Below are 15600 nucleotides of genomic sequence, written 5' to 3' on the forward strand. Positions count from 1 at the left end.
TTTCTTACTTCCAAAGCAACCCCACCAAGCTCATTCAAACCAATCACACATTTCATTGCTCTCTCCTGTCCTCCTTCTGTTTTCACAAAAAAATAAAACAACAAAACTTGCTCTTTTGGCTGACACTTGAACATTCAGCAACAAAGGCTAACGCCGGCCGCCAGACTCGGCCTTGTCAACATAAAAGTCACATAAGCCACATGAGTCGAATGGGCTTGTGAAACGGGACAATTACAAAATCACAAATCTTTCTCAACTGTCTTGGCTCCTTTTATTTACACCCCTAAATTCCACATACTAAGGTACAACAGGAATACGGGATAAATGCAGAGGCTACTTCCTACCAATATGGAAGCCGGGCAAAAAAAAAAAAAGAAAAAAGCTCACGCTAGCACGCCGGGCGAAGCATCGCTCTGAGGTGAGTTGCGAGTCACAGGGATGCCGGTGAAGCAGGCTCGGGCTGAGTGGGCCAGCCAGCCTTTTGACTTAGGGAAGTGGCGTCGCCATGTCAAGTTCAAAGAGCTCTGTGAAGCTTTAGGGGGACAAAAGAACAACTGTTGTAGATGCAGGCAGGTCTGGGAGGAGAATTTTAAAAAAACTCAATACAACTGGAAATCAGCCCCCCGAAACGAGAACGGGGACCCATGAATGGCGGCCCATGACTTGAGGTTGCGTGTAACGGTGAAATAAACATCACGGCTGTGACGAAACGGTGCTGTTATTGCCCCACGGCTCACTCCCTTTCGTGATGTGTTGCTTTAATGTGACCTAAGTAAGTGATCTAAATTAGCAGGTGTTTTTTTGTTTGTTTGTTTGTTTTTAACAGCAAATATTGGGCTTGTCCCACCCATGAGCTGTAACTGTGATTGGTTGTAGTTCTGCTCTGCGTTGACATCCTGTAACAGACTTTCCCCCCCATGTTGTCAGTTTCCTCAAACGTACACTGACCCCTACTGGCAGGCTTGGGTTACTTTTATCCACAGCATTCCCTCCACAGAGTTCTTGTTGAATATTTTCCAGTGTTTTGTTTTGAGAGCAACTGGCTATAATTAAGCCAAACTACAACTGATTGGTTTCCATCCCATGGCAGGCCATGCAGGTGGGCTTAAACGGCATCTGACGCTGAAATGTTTCGACTCTGAAGACTCCAAAGACCGTATGAAATGTAACACAAGGACGTACATGTAAAAGAAAGGGTAATGCGTTGTAGATTTGTGAAAGCGTAAAGTAAGATGGAGTAAAAGTAAGAAAAGCAAGTGAAAGAATGTGCTTGAGGATGGCAAAAGCTTACAGCACCTGGTATTCCCAGGCGGTCTCCCATCCAAGTACTAACCAGGCCCGACCCTGCTTAGCTTCCGAGATCAAACGAGATCGGGCGTGCTCAGGGTGGTATGGCCGTAAGCGAGAGCACTGCTTCCACTCAGCCTATTTATAAGCATGCGGCAAAAGACGGCTGCCTTTTCCACACTACAGGGGACACACATTTACTCGCCCTCCTTTCTTACTTCCAAAGCAACCCCACCAAGCTCATTCAAACCAATCACACATTTCATTGCTCTCTCCTGTCCTCCTTCTCTTTTCACAAAAAAATAAAACAACAAAACTTGCTCTTTTGGCTGACACTTGAACATTCAGCAACAAAGGCTAACGCCGGCCGCCAGACTCGGCCTTGTCAACATAAAAGTCACATAAGCCACATGAGTCGAATGGGCTTGTGAAACGGGACAATTACAAAATCACAAATCTTTCTCAACTGTCTTGGCTCCTTTTATTTACACCCCTAAATTCCACATACTAAGGTACAACAGGAATACGGGATAAATGCAGAGGCTACTTCCTACCAATATGGAAGCCGGGCAAAAAAAAAAAAAGAAAAAAGCTCACGCTAGCACGCCGGGCGAAGCATCGCTCTGAGGTGAGTTGCGAGTCGCAGGGATGCCGGTGAAGCAGGCTCGGGCTGAGTGGGCCAGCCAGCCTTTTGACTTAGGGAAGTGGCGTCGCCATGTCAAGTTCAAAGAGCTCTGTGAAGCTTTAGGGGGACAAAAGAACAACTGTTGTAGATGCAGGCAGGTCTGGGAGGAGAATTTTAAAAAAACTCAATACAACTGGAAATCAGCCCCCCGAAACGAGAACGGGGACCCATGAATGGCGGCCCATGACTTGAGGTTGCGTGTAACGGTGAAATAAACATCACGGCTGTGACGAAACGGTGCTGTTATTGCCCCACGGCTCACTCCCTTTCGTGATGTGTTGCTTTAATGTGACCTAAGTAAGTGATCTAAATTAGCAGGTGTTTTTTTGTTTGTTTGTTTGTTTTTAACAGCAAATATTGGGCTTGTCCCACCCATGAGCTGTAACTGTGATTGGTTGTAGTTCTGCTCTGCGTTGACATCCTGTAACAGACTTTCCCCCCCATGTTGTCAGTTTCCTCAAACGTACACTGACCCCTACTGGCAGGCTTGGGTTACTTTTATCCACAGCATTCCCTCCACAGAGTTCTTGTTGAATATTTTCCAGTGTTTTGTTTTGAGAGCAACTGGCTATAATTAAGCCAAACTACAACTGATTGGTTTCCATCCCATGGCAGGCCATGCAGGTGGGCTTAAACGGCATCTGACGCTGAAATGTTTCGACTCTGAAGACTCCAAAGACCGTATGAAATGTAACACAAGGACGTACATGTAAAAGAAAGGGTAATGCGTTGTAGATTTGTGAAAGCGTAAAGTAAGATGGAGTAAAAGTAAGAAAAGCAAGTGAAAGAATGTGCTTGAGGATGGCAAAAGCTTACAGCACCTGGTATTCCCAGGCTGTCTCCCATCCAAGTACTAACCAGGCCCGACCCTGCTTAGCTTCCGAGATCAGACGAGATCGGGCGTGCTCAGGGTGGTATGGCCGTAAGCGAGAGCACTGCTTCCACTCAGCCTATTTATAAGCATGCGGCAAAAGACGGCTGCCTTTTCCACACTACAGGGGACACACATTTACTCGCCCTCCTTTCTTACTTCCAAAGCAACCCCACCAAGCTCATTCAAACCAATCACACATTTCATTGCTCTCTCCTGTCCTCCTTCTCTTTTCACAAAAAAAATAAAACAACAAAACTTGCTCTTTTGGCTGACACTTGAACATTCAGCAACAAAGGCTAACGCCGGCCGCCAGACTCGGCCTTGTCAACATAAAAGTCACATAAGCCACATGAGTCGAATGGGCTTGTGAAACGGGACAATTACAAAATCACAAATCTTTCTCAACTGTCTTGGCTCCTTTTATTTACACCCCTAAATTCCACATACTAAGGTACAACAGGAATACGGGATAAATGCAGAGGCTACTTCCTACCAATATGGAAGCCGGGCAAAAAAAAAAAAAGAAAAAAGCTCACGCTAGCACGCCGGGCGAAGCATCGCTCTGAGGTGAGTTGCGAGTCGCAGGGATGCCGGTGAAGCAGGCTCGGGCTGAGTGGGCCAGCCAGCCTTTTGACTTAGGGAAGTGGCGTCGCCATGTCAAGTTCAAAGAGCTCTGTGAAGCTTTAGGGGGACAAAAGAACAACTGTTGTAGATGCAGGCAGGTCTGGGAGGAGAATTTAAAAAAAACTCAATACAACTGGAAATCAGCCCCCCGAAACGAGAACGGGGACCCATGAATGGCGGCCCATGACTTGAGGTTGCGTGTAACGGTGAAATAAACATCACGGCTGTGACGAAACGGTGCTGTTATTGCCCCACGGCTCACTCCCTTTCGTGATGTGTTGCTTTAATGTGACCTAAGTAAGTGATCTAAATTAGCAGGTGTTTTTTTGTTTGTTTGTTTGTTTTTAACAGCAAATATTGGGCTTGTCCCACCCATGAGCTGTAACTGTGATTGGTTGTAGTTCTGCTCTGCGTTGACATCCTGTAACAGACTTTCCCCCCCATGTTGTCAGTTTCCTCAAACGTACACTGACCCCTACTGGCAGGCTTGGGTTACTTTTATCCACAGCATTCCCTCCACAGAGTTCTTGTTGAATATTTTCCAGTGTTTTGTTTTGAGAGCAACTGGCTATAATTAAGCCAAACTACAACTGATTGGTTTCCATCCCATGGCAGGCCATGCAGGTGGGCTTAAACGGCATCTGACGCTGAAATGTTTCGACTCTGAAGACTCCAAAGACCGTATGAAATGTAACACAAGGACGTACATGTAAAAGAAAGGGTAATGCGTTGTAGATTTGTGAAAGCGTAAAGTAAGATGGAGTAAAAGTAAGAAAAGCAAGTGAAAGAATGTGCTTGAGGATGGCAAAAGCTTACAGCACCTGGTATTCCCAGGCGGTCTCCCATCCAAGTACTAACCAGGCCCGACCCTGCTTAGCTTCCGAGATCAGACGAGATCGGGCGTGCTCAGGGTGGTATGGCCGTAAGCGAGAGCACTGCTTCCACTCAGCCTATTTATAAGCATGCGGCAAAAGACGGCTGCCTTTTCCACACTACAGGGGACACACATTTACTCGCCCTCCTTTCTTACTTCCAAAGCAACCCCACCAAGCTCATTCAAACCAATCACACATTTCATTGCTCTCTCCTGTCCTCCTTCTCTTTTCACAAAAAAAATAAAACAACAAAACTTGCTCTTTTGGCTGACACTTGAACATTCAGCAACAAAGGCTAACGCCGGCCGCCAGACTCGGCCTTGTCAACATAAAAGTCACATAAGCCACATGAGTCGAATGGGCTTGTGAAACGGGACAATTACAAAATCACAAATCTTTCTCAACTGTCTTGGCTCCTTTTATTTACACCCCTAAATTCCACATACTAAGGTACAACAGGAATACGGGATAAATGCAGAGGCTACTTCCTACCAATATGGAAGCCGGGCAAAAAAAAAAAAAAGAAAAAAGCTCACGCTAGCACGCCGGGCGAAGCATCGCTCTGAGGTGAGTTGCGAGTCGCAGGGATGCCGGTGAAGCAGGCTCGGGCTGAGTGGGCCAGCCAGCCTTTTGACTTAGGGAAGTGGCGTCGCCATGTCAAGTTCAAAGAGCTCTGTGAAGCTTTAGGGGGACAAAAGAACAACTGTTGTAGATGCAGGCAGGTCTGGGAGGAGAATTTTAAAAAAACTCAATACAACTGGAAATCAGCCCCCCGAAACGAGAACGGGGACCCATGAATGGCGGCCCATGACTTGAGGTTGCGTGTAACGGTGAAATAAACATCACGGCTGTGACGAAACGGTGCTGTTATTGCCCCACGGCTCACTCCCTTTCGTGATGTGTTGCTTTAATGTGACCTAAGTAAGTGATCTAAATTAGCAGGTGTTTTTTTGTTTGTTTGTTTGTTTTTAACAGCAAATATTGGGCTTGTCCCACCCATGAGCTGTAACTGTGATTGGTTGTAGTTCTGCTCTGCGTTGACATCCTGTAACAGACTTTCCCCCCCATGTTGTCAGTTTCCTCAAACGTACACTGACCCCTACTGGCAGGCTTGGGTTACTTTTATCCACAGCATTCCCTCCACAGAGTTCTTGTTGAATATTTTCCAGTGTTTTGTTTTGAGAGCAACTGGCTATAATTAAGCCAAACTACAACTGATTGGTTTCCATCCCATGGCAGGCCATGCAGGTGGGCTTAAACGGCATCTGACGCTGAAATGTTTCGACTCTGAAGACTCCAAAGACCGTATGAAATGTAACACAAGGACGTACATGTAAAAGAAAGGGTAATGCGTTGTAGATTTGTGAAAGCGTAAAGTAAGATGGAGTAAAAGTAAGAAAAGCAAGTGAAAGAATGTGCATGTAAGTGCTTGAGGATGGCAAAAGCTTACAGCACCCGGTATTCCCAGGTGGTCTCCCATCCAAGTACTAACCAGGCCCGACCCTGCTTAGCTTCCGAGATCAGACGAGATCGGGCGTGCTCAGGGTGGTATGGCCGTAAGCGAGAGCACTGCTTCCACTCAGCCTATTTATAAGCATGCGGCAAAAGACGGCTGCCTTTTCCACACTACAGGGGACACACATTTACTCGCCCTCCTTTCTTACTTCCAAAGCAACCCCACCAAGCTCATTCAAACCAATCACACATTTCATTGCTCTCTCCTGTCCTCCTTCTCTTTTCACAAAAAAAAATAAAACAACAAAACTTGCTCTTTTGGCTGACACTTGAACATTCAGCAACAAAGGCTAACGCCGGCCGCCAGACTCGGCCTTGTCAACATAAAAGTCACATAAGCCACATGAGTCGAATGGGCTTGTGAAACGGGACAATTACAAAATCACAAATCTTTCTCAACTGTCTTGGCTCCTTTTATTTACACCCCTAAATTCCACATACTAAGGTACAACAGGAATACGGGATAAATGCAGAGGCTACTTCCTACCAATATGGAAGCCGGGCAAAAAAAAAAAAAAGAAAAAAGCTCACGCTAGCACGCCGGGCGAAGCATCGCTCTGAGGTGAGTTGCGAGTCGCAGGGATGCCGGTGAAGCAGGCTCGGGCTGAGTGGGCCAGCCAGCCTTTTGACTTAGGGAAGTGGCGTCGCCATGTCAAGTTCAAAGAGCTCTGTGAAGCTTTAGGGGGACAAAAGAACAACTGTTGTAGATGCAGGCAGGTCTGGGAGGAGAATTTAAAAAAAACTCAATACAACTGGAAATCAGCCCCCCGAAACGAGAACGGGGACCCATGAATGGCGGCCCATGACTTGAGGTTGCGTGTAACGGTGAAATAAACATCACGGCTGTGACGAAACGGTGCTGTTATTGCCCCACGGCTCACTCCCTTTCGTGATGTGTTGCTTTAATGTGACCTAAGTAAGTGATCTAAATTAGCAGGTGTTTTTTTGTTTGTTTGTTTGTTTTTAACAGCAAATATTGGGCTTGTCCCACCCATGAGCTGTAACTGTGATTGGTTGTAGTTCTGCTCTGCGTTGACATCCTGTAACAGACTTTCCCCCCCATGTTGTCAGTTTCCTCAAACGTACACTGACCCCTACTGGCAGGCTTGGGTTACTTTTATCCACAGCATTCCCTCCACAGAGTTCTTGTTGAATATTTTCCAGTGTTTTGTTTTGAGAGCAACTGGCTATAATTAAGCCAAACTACAACTGATTGGTTTCCATCCCATGGCAGGCCATGCAGGTGGGCTTAAACGGCATCTGACGCTGAAATGTTTCGACTCTGAAGACTCCAAAGACCGTATGAAATGTAACACAAGGACGTACATGTAAAAGAAAGGGTAATGCGTTGTAGATTTGTGAAAGCGTAAAGTAAGATGGAGTAAAAGTAAGAAAAGCAAGTGAAAGAATGTGCATGTAAGTGCTTGAGGATGGCAAAAGCTTACAGCACCTGGTATTCCCAGGCGGTCTCCCATCCAAGTACTAACCAGGCCCGACCCTGCTTAGCTTCCGAGATCAGACGAGATCGGGCGTGCTCAGGGTGGTATGGCCGTAAGCGAGAGCACTGCTTCCACTCAGCCTATTTATAAGCATGCGGCAAAAGACGGCTGCCTTTTCCACACTACAGGGGACACACATTTACTCGCCCTCCTTTCTTACTTCCAAAGCAACCCCACCAAGCTCATTCAAACCAATCACACATTTCATTGCTCTCTCCTGTCGTCCTTCTCTTTTCACAAAAAAATAAAACAACAAAACTTGCTCTTTTGGCTGACACTTGAACATTCAGCAACAAAGGCTAACGCCGGCCGCCAGACTCGGCCTTGTCAACATAAAAGTCACATAAGCCACATGAGTCGAATGGGCTTGTGAAACGGGACAATTACAAAATCACAAATCTTTCTCAACTGTCTTGGCTTCTTTTATTTACACCCCTAAATTCCACATACTAAGGTACAACAGGAATACGGGATAAATGCAGAGGCTACTTCCTACCAATATGGAAGCCGGGCAAAAAAAAAAAAAGAAAAAAGCTCACGCTAGCACACCGGGCGAAGCATCGCTCTGAGGTGAGTTGCGAGTCGCAGGGATGCCGGTGAAGCAGGCTCGGGCTGAGTGGGCCAGCCAGCCTTTTGACTTAGGGAAGTGGCGTCGCCATGTCAAGTTCAAAGAGCTCTGTGAAGCTTTAGGGGGACAAAAGAACAACTGTTGTAGATGCAGGCAGGTCTGGGAGGAGAATTTAAAAAAAACTCAATACAACTGGAAATCAGCCCCCCGAAACGAGAACGGGGACCCATGAATGGCGGCCCATGACTTGAGGTTGCGTGTAACGGTGAAATAAACATCACGGCTGTGACGAAACGGTGCTGTTATTGCCCCACGGCTCACTCCCTTTCGTGATGTGTTGCTTTAATGTGACCTAAGTAAGTGATCTAAATTAGCAGGTGTTTTTTTGTTTGTTTGTTTGTTTTTAACAGCAAATATTGGGCTTGTCCCACCCATGAGCTGTAACTGTGATTGGTTGTAGTTCTGCTCTGCGTTGACATCCTGTAACAGACTTTCCCCCCCATGTTGTCAGTTTCCTCAAACGTACACTGACCCCTACTGGCAGGCTTGGGTTACTTTTATCCACAGCATTCCCTCCACAGAGTTCTTGTTGAATATTTTCCAGTGTTTTGTTTTGAGAGCAACTGGCTATAATTAAGCCAAACTACAACTGATTGGTTTCCATCCCATGGCAGGCCATGCAGGTGGGCTTAAACGGCATCTGACGCTGAAATGTTTCGACTCTGAAGACTCCAAAGACCGTATGAAATGTAACACAAGGACGTACATGTAAAAGAAAGGGTAATGCGTTGTAGATTTGTGAAAGCGTAAAGTAAGATGGAGTAAAAGTAAGAAAAGCAAGTGAAAGAATGTGCTTGAGGATGGCAAAAGCTTACAGCACCTGGTATTCCCAGGCTGTCTCCCGTCCAAGTACTAACCAGGCCCGACCCTGCTTAGCTTCCGAGATCAGACGAGATCGGGCGTGCTCAGGGTGGTATGGCCGTAAGCGAGAGCACTGCTTCCACTCAGCCTATTTATAAGCATGCGGCAAAAGACGGCTGCCTTTTCCACACTACAGGGGACACACATTTACTCGCCCTCCTTTCTTACTTCCAAAGCAACCCCACCAAGCTCATTCAAACCAATCACACATTTCATTGCTCTCTCCTGTCCTCCTTCTGTTTTCACAAAAAAATAAAACAACAAAACTTGCTCTTTTGGCTGACACTTGAACATTCAGCAACAAAGGCTAACGCCGGCCGCCAGACTCGGCCTTGTCAACATAAAAGTCACATAAGCCACATGAGTCGAATGGGCTTGTGAAACGGGACAATTACAAAATCACAAATCTTTCTCAACTGTCTTGGCTCCTTTTATTTACACCCCTAAATTCCACATACTAAGGTACAACAGGAATACGGGATAAATGCAGAGGCTACTTCCTACCAATATGGAAGCCGGGCAAAAAAAAAAAAAGAAAAAAGCTCACGCTAGCACGCCGGGCGAAGCATCGCTCTGAGGTGAGTTGCGAGTCGCAGGGATGCCGGTGAAGCAGGCTCGGGCTGAGTGGGCCAGCCAGCCTTTTGACTTAGGGAAGTGGCGTCGCCATGTCAAGTTCAAAGAGCTCTGTGAAGCTTTAGGGGGACAAAAGAACAACTGTTGTAGATGCAGGCAGGTCTGGGAGGAGAATTTTAAAAAAACTCAATACAACTGGAAATCAGCCCCCCGAAACGAGAACGGGGACCCATGAATGGCGGCCCATGACTTGAGGTTGCGTGTAACGGTGAAATAAACATCACGGCTGTGACGAAACGGTGCTGTTATTGCCCCACGGCTCACTCCCTTTCGTGATGTGTTGCTTTAATGTGACCTAAGTAAGTGATCTAAATTAGCAGGTGTTTTTTTGTTTGTTTGTTTGTTTTTAACAGCAAATATTGGGCTTGTCCCACCCATGAGCTGTAACTGTGATTGGTTGTAGTTCTGCTCTGCGTTGACATCCTGTAACAGACTTTCCCCCCCATGTTGTCAGTTTCCTCAAACGTACACTGACCCCTACTGGCAGGCTTGGGTTACTTTTATCCACAGCATTCCCTCCACAGAGTTCTTGTTGAATATTTTCCAGTGTTTTGTTTTGAGAGCAACTGGCTATAATTAAGCCAAACTACAACTGATTGGTTTCCATCCCATGGCAGGCCATGCAGGTGGGCTTAAACGGCATCTGACGCTGAAATGTTTCGACTCTGAAGACTCCAAAGACCGTATGAAATGTAACACAAGGACGTACATGTAAAAGAAAGGGTAATGCGTTGTAGATTTGTGAAAGCGTAAAGTAAGATGGAGTAAAAGTAAGAAAAGCAAGTGAAAGAATGTGCTTGAGGATGGCAAAAGCTTACAGCACCTGGTATTCCCAGGCGGTCTCCCATCCAAGTACTAACCAGGCCCGACCCTGCTTAGCTTCCGAGATCAAACGAGATCGGGCGTGCTCAGGGTGGTATGGCCGTAAGCGAGAGCACTGCTTCCACTCAGCCTATTTATAAGCATGCGGCAAAAGACGGCTGCCTTTTCCACACTACAGGGGACACACATTTACTCGCCCTCCTTTCTTACTTCCAAAGCAACCCCACCAAGCTCATTCAAACCAATCACACATTTCATTGCTCTCTCCTGTCCTCCTTCTCTTTTCACAAAAAAATAAAACAACAAAACTTGCTCTTTTGGCTGACACTTGAACATTCAGCAACAAAGGCTAACGCCGGCCGCCAGACTCGGCCTTGTCAACATAAAAGTCACATAAGCCACATGAGTCGAATGGGCTTGTGAAACGGGACAATTACAAAATCACAAATCTTTCTCAACTGTCTTGGCTCCTTTTATTTACACCCCTAAATTCCACATACTAAGGTACAACAGGAATACGGGATAAATGCAGAGGCTACTTCCTACCAATATGGAAGCCGGGCAAAAAAAAAAAAAGAAAAAAGCTCACGCTAGCACGCCGGGCGAAGCATCGCTCTGAGGTGAGTTGCGAGTCGCAGGGATGCCGGTGAAGCAGGCTCGGGCTGAGTGGGCCAGCCAGCCTTTTGACTTAGGGAAGTGGCGTCGCCATGTCAAGTTCAAAGAGCTCTGTGAAGCTTTAGGGGGACAAAAGAACAACTGTTGTAGATGCAGGCAGGTCTGGGAGGAGAATTTTAAAAAAACTCAATACAACTGGAAATCAGCCCCCCGAAACGAGAACGGGGACCCATGAATGGCGGCCCATGACTTGAGGTTGCGTGTAACGGTGAAATAAACATCACGGCTGTGACGAAACGGTGCTGTTATTGCCCCACGGCTCACTCCCTTTCGTGATGTGTTGCTTTAATGTGACCTAAGTAAGTGATCTAAATTAGCAGGTGTTTTTTTGTTTGTTTGTTTGTTTTTAACAGCAAATATTGGGCTTGTCCCACCCATGAGCTGTAACTGTGATTGGTTGTAGTTCTGCTCTGCGTTGACATCCTGTAACAGACTTTCCCCCCCATGTTGTCAGTTTCCTCAAACGTACACTGACCCCTACTGGCAGGCTTGGGTTACTTTTATCCACAGCATTCCCTCCACAGAGTTCTTGTTGAATATTTTCCAGTGTTTTGTTTTGAGAGCAACTGGCTATAATTAAGCCAAACTACAACTGATTGGTTTCCATCCCATGGCAGGCCATGCAGGTGGGCTTAAACGGCATCTGACGCTGAAATGTTTCGACTCTGAAGACTCCAAAGACCGTATGAAATGTAACACAAGGACGTACATGTAAAAGAAAGGGTAATGCGTTGTAGATTTGTGAAAGCGTAAAGTAAGATGGAGTAAAAGTAAGAAAAGCAAGTGAAAGAATGTGCTTGAGGATGGCAAAAGCTTACAGCACCTGGTATTCCCAGGCTGTCTCCCATCCAAGTACTAACCAGGCCCGACCCTGCTTAGCTTCCGAGATCAGACGAGATCGGGCGTGCTCAGGGTGGTATGGCCGTAAGCGAGAGCACTGCTTCCACTCAGCCTATTTATAAGCATGCGGCAAAAGACGGCTGCCTTTTCCACACTACAGGGGACACACATTTACTCGCCCTCCTTTCTTACTTCCAAAGCAACCCCACCAAGCTCATTCAAACCAATCACACATTTCATTGCTCTCTCCTGTCCTCCTTCTCTTTTCACAAAAAAAATAAAACAACAAAACTTGCTCTTTTGGCTGACACTTGAACATTCAGCAACAAAGGCTAACGCCGGCCGCCAGACTCGGCCTTGTCAACATAAAAGTCACATAAGCCACATGAGTCGAATGGGCTTGTGAAACGGGACAATTACAAAATCACAAATCTTTCTCAACTGTCTTGGCTCCTTTTATTTACACCCCTAAATTCCACATACTAAGGTACAACAGGAATACGGGATAAATGCAGAGGCTACTTCCTACCAATATGGAAGCCGGGCAAAAAAAAAAAAAAAGAAAAAAGCTCACGCTAGCACGCCGGGCGAAGCATCGCTCTGAGGTGAGTTGCGAGTCGCAGGGATGCCGGTGAAGCAGGCTCGGGCTGAGTGGGCCAGCCAGCCTTTTGACTTAGGGAAGTGGCGTCGCCATGTCAAGTTCAAAGAGCTCTGTGAAGCTTTAGGGGGACAAAAGAACAACTGTTGTAGATGCAGGCAGGTCTGGGAGGAGAATTTAAAAAAAACTCAATACAACTGGAAATCAGCCCCCCGAAACGAGAACGGGGACCCATGAATGGCGGCCCATGACTTGAGGTTGCGTGTAACGGTGAAATAAACATCACGGCTGTGACGAAACGGTGCTGTTATTGCCCCACGGCTCACTCCCTTTCGTGATGTGTTGCTTTAATGTGACCTAAGTAAGTGATCTAAATTAGCAGGTGTTTTTTTGTTTGTTTGTTTGTTTTTAACAGCAAATATTGGGCTTGTCCCACCCATGAGCTGTAACTGTGATTGGTTGTAGTTCTGCTCTGCGTTGACATCCTGTAACAGACTTTCCCCCCCATGTTGTCAGTTTCCTCAAACGTACACTGACCCCTACTGGCAGGCTTGGGTTACTTTTATCCACAGCATTCCCTCCACAGAGTTCTTGTTGAATATTTTCCAGTGTTTTGTTTTGAGAGCAACTGGCTATAATTAAGCCAAACTACAACTGATTGGTTTCCATCCCATGGCAGGCCATGCAGGTGGGCTTAAACGGCATCTGACGCTGAAATGTTTCGACTCTGAAGACTCCAAAGACCGTATGAAATGTAACACAAGGACGTACATGTAAAAGAAAGGGTAATGCGTTGTAGATTTGTGAAAGCGTAAAGTAAGATGGAGTAAAAGTAAGAAAAGCAAGTGAAAGAATGTGCTTGAGGATGGCAAAAGCTTACAGCACCTGGTATTCCCAGGCGGTCTCCCATCCAAGTACTAACCAGGCCCGACCCTGCTTAGCTTCCGAGATCAGACGAGATCGGGCGTGCTCAGGGTGGTATGGCCGTAAGCGAGAGCACTGCTTCCACTCAGCCTATTTATAAGCATGCGGCAAAAGACGGCTGCCTTTTCCACACTACAGGGGACACACATTTACTCGCCCTCCTTTCTTACTTCCAAAGCAACCCCACCAAGCTCATTCAAACCAATCACACATTTCATTGCTCTCTCCTGTCCTCCTTCTCTTTTCACAAAAAAAATAAAACAACAAAACTTGCTCTTTTGGCTGACACTTGAACATTCAGCAACAAAGGCTAACGCCGGCCGCCAGACTCGGCCTTGTCAACATAAAAGTCACATAAGCCACATGAGTCGAATGGGCTTGTGAAACGGGACAATTACAAAATCACAAATCTTTCTCAACTGTCTTGGCTCCTTTTATTTACACCCCTAAATTCCACATACTAAGGTACAACAGGAATACGGGATAAATGCAGAGGCTACTTCCTACCAATATGGAAGCCGGGCAAAAAAAAAAAAAAGAAAAAAGCTCACGCTAGCACGCCGGGCGAAGCATCGCTCTGAGGTGAGTTGCGAGTCGCAGGGATGCCGGTGAAGCAGGCTCGGGCTGAGTGGGCCAGCCAGCCTTTTGACTTAGGGAAGTGGCGTCGCCATGTCAAGTTCAAAGAGCTCTGTGAAGCTTTAGGGGGACAAAAGAACAACTGTTGTAGATGCAGGCAGGTCTGGGAGGAGAATTTTAAAAAAACTCAATACAACTGGAAATCAGCCCCCCGAAACGAGAACGGGGACCCATGAATGGCGGCCCATGACTTGAGGTTGCGTGTAACGGTGAAATAAACATCACGGCTGTGACGAAACGGTGCTGTTATTGCCCCACGGCTCACTCCCTTTCGTGATGTGTTGCTTTAATGTGACCTAAGTAAGTGATCTAAATTAGCAGGTGTTTTTTTGTTTGTTTGTTTGTTTTTAACAGCAAATATTGGGCTTGTCCCACCCATGAGCTGTAACTGTGATTGGTTGTAGTTCTGCTCTGCGTTGACATCCTGTAACAGACTTTCCCCCCCATGTTGTCAGTTTCCTCAAACGTACACTGACCCCTACTGGCAGGCTTGGGTTACTTTTATCCACAGCATTCCCTCCACAGAGTTCTTGTTGAATATTTTCCAGTGTTTTGTTTTGAGAGCAACTGGCTATAATTAAGCCAAACTACAACTGATTGGTTTCCATCCCATGGCAGGCCATGCAGGTGGGCTTAAACGGCATCTGACGCTGAAATGTTTCGACTCTGAAGACTCCAAAGACCGTATGAAATGTAACACAAGGACGTACATGTAAAAGAAAGGGTAATGCGTTGTAGATTTGTGAAAGCGTAAAGTAAGATGGAGTAAAAGTAAGAAAAGCAAGTGAAAGAATGTGCATGTAAGTGCTTGAGGATGGCAAAAGCTTACAGCACCCGGTATTCCCAGGTGGTCTCCCATCCAAGTACTAACCAGGCCCGACCCTGCTTAGCTTCCGAGATCAGACGAGATCGGGCGTGCTCAGGGTGGTATGGCCGTAAGCAAGAGCACTGCTTCCACTCAGCCTATTTATAAGCATGCGGCAAAAGACGGCTGCCTTTTCCACACTACAGGGGACACACATTTACTCGCCCTCCTTTCTTACTTCCAAAGCAACCCCACCAAGCTCATTCAAACCAATCACACATTTCATTGCTCTCTCCTGTCCTCCTTCTCTTTTCACAAAAAAAAATAAAACAACAAAACTTGCTCTTTTGGCTGACACTTGAACATTCAGCAACAAAGGCTAACGCCGGCCGCCAGACTCGGCCTTGTCAACATAAAAGTCACATAAGCCACATGAGTCGAATGGGCTTGTGAAACGGGACAATTACAAAATCACAAATCTTTCTCAACTGTCTTGGCTCCTTTTATTTACACCCCTAAATTCCACATACTAAGGTACAACAGGAATACGGGATAAATGCAGAGGCTACTTCCTACCAATATGGAAGCCGGGCAAAAAAAAAAAAAAGAAAAAAGCTCACGCTAGCACGCCGGGCGAAGCATCGCTCTGAGGTGAGTTGCGAGTCGCAGGGATGCCGGTGAAGCAGGCTCGGGCTGAGTGGGCCAGCCAGCCTTTTGACTTAGGGAAGTGGCGTCGCCATGTCAAGTTCAAAGAGCTCTGTGAAGCTTTAGGGGGACAAAAGAACAACTGTTGTAGATGCAGGCAGGTCTGGGAGGAGA

The 15600-nt window shown here is 46.4% G+C and overlaps 10 non-coding genes across 10 annotated transcripts; all 10 read right to left on the reverse strand.

The window, feature by feature from the left end:
* Positions 1 to 1284: 1284 nt before the first annotated feature.
* On the reverse strand, positions 1285 to 1403 carry LOC140576403 (5S ribosomal RNA). The gene has a single exon (XR_011981618.1). It is a non-coding gene; the product is annotated as a 5S ribosomal RNA (ribosomal RNA).
* A 1378-nt stretch (positions 1404 to 2781) lies between these two features.
* On the reverse strand, positions 2782 to 2900 carry LOC140575814 (5S ribosomal RNA). The gene has a single exon (XR_011981073.1). It is a non-coding gene; the product is annotated as a 5S ribosomal RNA (ribosomal RNA).
* A 1379-nt stretch (positions 2901 to 4279) lies between these two features.
* On the reverse strand, positions 4280 to 4398 carry LOC140576215 (5S ribosomal RNA). The gene has a single exon (XR_011981440.1). It is a non-coding gene; the product is annotated as a 5S ribosomal RNA (ribosomal RNA).
* Positions 4399 to 5788: 1390 nt separating this feature from the next.
* LOC140576385 (5S ribosomal RNA) lies at positions 5789 to 5907 on the reverse strand. Its single transcript, XR_011981600.1, has one exon. It is a non-coding gene; the product is annotated as a 5S ribosomal RNA (ribosomal RNA).
* A 1391-nt stretch (positions 5908 to 7298) lies between these two features.
* Positions 7299 to 7417, reverse strand: LOC140576216 (5S ribosomal RNA). Its single transcript, XR_011981441.1, has one exon. It is a non-coding gene; the product is annotated as a 5S ribosomal RNA (ribosomal RNA).
* A 1378-nt stretch (positions 7418 to 8795) lies between these two features.
* LOC140575934 (5S ribosomal RNA) lies at positions 8796 to 8914 on the reverse strand. Its single transcript, XR_011981186.1, has one exon. It is a non-coding gene; the product is annotated as a 5S ribosomal RNA (ribosomal RNA).
* Positions 8915 to 10292: 1378 nt separating this feature from the next.
* LOC140576404 (5S ribosomal RNA) lies at positions 10293 to 10411 on the reverse strand. Its single transcript, XR_011981619.1, has one exon. It is a non-coding gene; the product is annotated as a 5S ribosomal RNA (ribosomal RNA).
* A 1378-nt stretch (positions 10412 to 11789) lies between these two features.
* LOC140575815 (5S ribosomal RNA) lies at positions 11790 to 11908 on the reverse strand. Its single transcript, XR_011981074.1, has one exon. It is a non-coding gene; the product is annotated as a 5S ribosomal RNA (ribosomal RNA).
* Positions 11909 to 13289: 1381 nt separating this feature from the next.
* On the reverse strand, positions 13290 to 13408 carry LOC140576217 (5S ribosomal RNA). The gene has a single exon (XR_011981442.1). It is a non-coding gene; the product is annotated as a 5S ribosomal RNA (ribosomal RNA).
* Positions 13409 to 14798: 1390 nt separating this feature from the next.
* LOC140576387 (5S ribosomal RNA) lies at positions 14799 to 14917 on the reverse strand. Its single transcript, XR_011981602.1, has one exon. It is a non-coding gene; the product is annotated as a 5S ribosomal RNA (ribosomal RNA).
* Between the last annotated feature and the right edge of the window lie 683 nt (positions 14918 to 15600).

Source organism: Salminus brasiliensis, chromosome 13, assembly GCF_030463535.1.
Source record: "Salminus brasiliensis chromosome 13, fSalBra1.hap2, whole genome shotgun sequence".
Taxonomy (NCBI): Eukaryota; Metazoa; Chordata; class Actinopteri; order Characiformes; family Bryconidae; genus Salminus; species Salminus brasiliensis.